This window comes from Gymnoscopelus microlampas (assembly GCF_963454915.1).
Source record: "Gymnoscopelus microlampas genome assembly, chromosome: 11".
Classification (NCBI taxonomy): Eukaryota; Metazoa; Chordata; class Actinopteri; order Myctophiformes; family Myctophidae; genus Gymnoscopelus; species Gymnoscopelus microlampas.
In genome coordinates this window covers 46613591-46618556 of record NC_139948.1, presented here as the reverse complement: position 1 = coordinate 46618556, position 4966 = coordinate 46613591, and positions in this window count along the sequence as shown.

Genomic DNA, 4966 nt, shown 5'->3' with positions numbered 1-4966 from the left:
AGCCCAGGGGTCTTCAATGTGTTTCAGGCCAAGGACCCCCTACCTGAGAGAGAGATGAAGCAGGGACCTCCCCACTACATATTGCATAAAACTGTGTTGCAGATTAAACTTTTCCATAGATTTCATAGATGGTTTCATAGACTTGTTTAACAGCACTATCATCAGTGTTGGATTCATGTTAATGTGTATTGTCAGACATTTAACCAATAAAACCCTCTATAAATTACTTGATCTTTGACTCTGTACTTGGGCTGCAATCGGCAGTAATCATGTCAGCCAATCATGTGCTCTGCATGAGTTTCATAAATGTACAACAACTTGTTTCTACAACAATGAGCACAAATGTCCACTGTGGTGAAACCAGTGTGATTCAGTAGGATTCACATATAAAGCAACATTTATGCAAGAATAGTATATACTGTACATGTAGCCTACAGCATAGACAAGGTTACTGTCCTTGTGCATTACTCTAATTGTTTTCCTCTATCTAATAATGACTTAGGATGTTCAAACCCACTCAATATCGTCACCTTGCTAAAATAATGGCCTATATTTCATTATGTAGTCTTTCAGAAAACAAAAAAAAAAAACAGAACCAAAACAAACTATATGATATTTCTGAATAATTTCACCCAGAATGTTCATAGCAACATGACTATTGACATATAAATAACACTGTCAGTTATGTGACATGAGAGGATTAAATGAGTGAGGTCAATCTGTGTTTTGACTTAGGCAATTGTAAACCTGACTTTAGGCCAAATTATTCATGGAGTAAGTGACTTACTCCAGACTAAAACCTTTTTTTTTTGTTGCTTAAGCCACATCGTCTTTGTGAACCAGTGGTTCTCAACCTTTTCAGGCCGCGACCCCCCAAAATAATCTATATATAATCTACATATAATCTACATATTTCAAATATTTGAACTATTTGAAATATGTGTTGATTACTTTTGATTACTCTTGATTGGTCAGATGGTCGTTTTCTTTTGGTATTAACAGTCCTTGAATGTTCACTTTACTGTCATCTGGGGACCCCCTAAAATCATGTGACCCACAGGTTGAGAACCACTGACTTATATAGGCCATAAAATGGCCACACACACTACTGGGGTGTGAACAGCATGATCCTTTCAATAAGGATATAAGGGATTTTACCAGAGGGCCAGTGTCATGAAGAGATGAGTTCAGGCAAAAATATATCATGAAAAACACAAATAGTTAAAGTATGGAGATAAGAGGTTTCTGCCTGACAACAACGACATTCTATGCTGTCAAGAGCAGCGGGGAACATTTGAACCAAACTCCAGCGGTGTAAAGTAACTAAGTACATTTACTCAAGTACTGTACTTAAGTGCAATTTTAAGGTAGTTTTACTTTACTAGAGTGTTTCCAATGTTCAGTACTTTTACTTCTACTCCACTATACATCTTAGGGGAAAATATTATACTTTTTACTCCACTGCAATTATTTGAAAACCTTAGTTACTAGTTACTTTGTAGATTTAGATTAGTATTACAAAACATACATTAACCACTTCAGCCCCATACATTTCCACCACTGCCAAACTCCCAGCAGTCTGCAAGCAGCTGACAACACTAATGGTCTCCTCCGACAGCTAGACCCATGATACACACACACACACACACACACACACACACACACACACACACACACACACAGGAGCAGTGGCACACAATACACATGGAACTGAACACATTGCATCACTGAAAGATGCTGTTGCGTTTGCTCTCTCACACACGCACGCACGCAGGCGCAGGCACACACACGAACAAACACACACACACACACACACACACACACACACACACACACACACACACACACACACACACACACACACACACGTTAGTATTACTACTGGCTGCCTGTCAAACAAAGAACCAACTTTAACGTCATAGTTCACCCCAAAATGCCTTTTTTCTATGGATTAGTCACCCCATGGAAACTTGAATTCATGGATATTTTTTAGTTTTTGTCGCATTCCTAAGACAATAATTTGAGACACAAAGAGTCTCCTTTGTGTCTCAAACCTGTGTCTCGCTCCCTACCGGTCCACTGATCATCAAATTCTTGTCTTAGGAATCCGACAAAAACTAAAAACTATCCATGAATTCAAGTCTCCATGGGGTGACTAATCCATAGAAAAAAGTCATTTTGGGTTATCACCTATAAACCACCACCACAACCTGGCTCTCCCCCTTACCTCTGCTCTTATCTCCTCAAGCCACACGTCCCGTACCGTTCCCTCAGGTCCAGTGATGCCGGCCTTCTGGTGGTCCCCAAGAAGACCAGGCTCCTAGTGGTCCCCAAGAAGACCAGGCTCCTGGTGGTCCCCAAGAAGACCAGGCTCCTGGAGGTCCCCAAGACCAGGCTCCTGGAAGTCCCCAAGAAGACCAGGCTCCTGGAGGTCCCCAAGACCAGGCTCCGAACCCGGGGCGACAGGGCACTTCTCTGTGGCCGCTCCGCTCCCTCTGGAATGCACTCCCCAAACATATCAGAGTACCTATTCACCGGTTTCCTAGACTTTTCACTTCCTGTGTGTTCCACTTCCTGTCGATTTGATCCAATGAAATCCAATGAAACTGGTCAGATGACTAATGATATCCAATGAAATCCGACAGGAAGTGGAAAACACACAGCCTAGGAAACAGGTGAATACCTTAACGACACATTCACTGCCAGGGGTTTTCTAAAACAGGCCGTAGCTTCTTCCAGCATTTTTAAGCATTCTGACTAATCTTTCGAGAACCACAGAATATGTATCTCCAGTATGATCGATCCCCTGATGGATGCTAATCACTGAGGGTTTCACCGTGCTTCCAAAAGAAAAATGTCACCCCGACCTCCCGTTCGCTCTTTACACGCCGCTGAAAATAGCATGTCTCGCCAAAAATACATAGTAAAACACAGGAGCCGAGATACAGAAGATTTCCCAAATACTTTAACCAGGAAGTGAATGGAGCAGTAAATCTTTGGATCACGTTATCTCCTGGTTCTGTGTGGAAAAAAATGTATATATATATATTTTTAAATGACGGATATCTCCGTAAATGGCAGGGAATGTGTTAAATACCGCCCTGACACCCCCCCCCCCACCCCATCTTTTTTGAGTTTTTTCCTAATAAAGTTGTTACCCCCCCCCCGGCTCCCACACACATTTGTATAGCGTCTTTGAATACTTAGAAATTCACTATATACAGTCTAGATATTATCATTACTATACTAGCCCTCACAAGTGTAGTAATACAAACACACACACATGCTCGTCACCAAATCGATGTACTCAGGGCAGCATGCAAACAGGCATTCATGGGAGCCATTCCTCCCCCATACCTTAAGAGTAATCTGATTACTTCTGGGCTCCAGACACCCCCCCACCACCCCCTGCCCATAACAGTTATTTCTTTTAAAAAGAGAAAAAAAAGGCCAAGACACAGAGAGAACAATGTCATTCCTTTGTTTGTTTTTTCTTTTCAAAGTAAAATACCAAAGAACATACAGTACATATAATGATGTGTGTATTCTGTCAATAACAGCATATAATACACAAACTAGCTTCTACCTCATAGACGGAATCGCTTTGTTTGTACCCCCCCGTACCCCCCCCCCCCCAAAGTTACGTAAAATCACAATAAAACGTATATAAAAAAAAAGAGAAGATCATTTCAGTCCTCAGCGTGACACTTCGGTTCAAGACAAGAAGATTTTTAAGTATCGACGAGAAAGCAACAAAAAAAAAAGCAACACATAAGTCACTGACGGGCACAAACCTTGTATCCCCAATTTTTCATATTTTTTTATGTATTTTTCCCGTTAATTAATGCCCCGTTTTATATTCAGTCGTGGTGTCATGGAAAAGTAGCCCAAAAAAAGAAAAGCAGATCTATAAGCTCATAGATCGCCTATATTCGCTGTTAGAATCTTCTTTTTTTTATGTTCACCTAATGACATGCCCAAAATAGGGATGCCAGGTTCAAAGTACTTCTGTGGAATTTATGAACATGAAACCAATGAAACGTATTAAAGGAGAAGTTCACCCCCCAAAAAAAAATCACATTTTCTATCAGTTACACAACCCGAAGCCTTGAATTCATGGAGATTTTTTTTTTTTTTGTCACATTCCTGAGCCTAATTCAATGACCGGGTGGGCTGCTCAGTAGGAGAATATTCTGGTCAGGAGACTACACTACCGGAGACTCCGCTGGTCATCAAATGATTGGCTTAGGAATCCGACAAAACGCCCCCCAAAAAACTCGATTAATTCCAGGCTTCATGAGGTGTGTGATTGATAGAAAATTAGATTTCTTTTTGGGCGAACTACTCCTTTAAAATTGATAACAAAATAACTACATTACGGCTTATTTTTTCCACATTTCCGGAAACTTTACGGTTTTGGACATGCAGGGTTTCCACCCGACAGCGACGATATGCAAAAGAACGAAAACAAAAAAAAACAACAACAATTAAGAGGCACAAGTCTTGCTCTCAGTAAAAAACATAAGTGATGGTTACAGGCAGACAGCTTTTTTTTTTTTTTAAACTAACATCTATCAAAACTGGTACATAAACATGGATTACACTGCTGGAAATTAGACACTGGTCAAGTTTAAATTCCAAAAGGACATAAACACATTTTAATACACCAGAATTCCATTCTGTGACGATTACGATTAAATAATAATACAAAAAAAAAAAGAAAAGGCGGCGTTCTAGAGCCCGACCGATATATTGGTCTGACCGATATATTGGCCATTCTTTTTTTTCTTTCTCTCTTTTTTTTTATATCTGTATCAGCAATTATGCAGCCACTGTGTCCCGATTTTTTTTACCAATTTCAATCTGACGCCCCTATTTTGGGCACATCATTATAGGCCTATAAAATAGCAGATCTGCAAGTTTTTCCAAATTGGTTAGAAAATGTAGCACCTTTTATTTTTTTCCC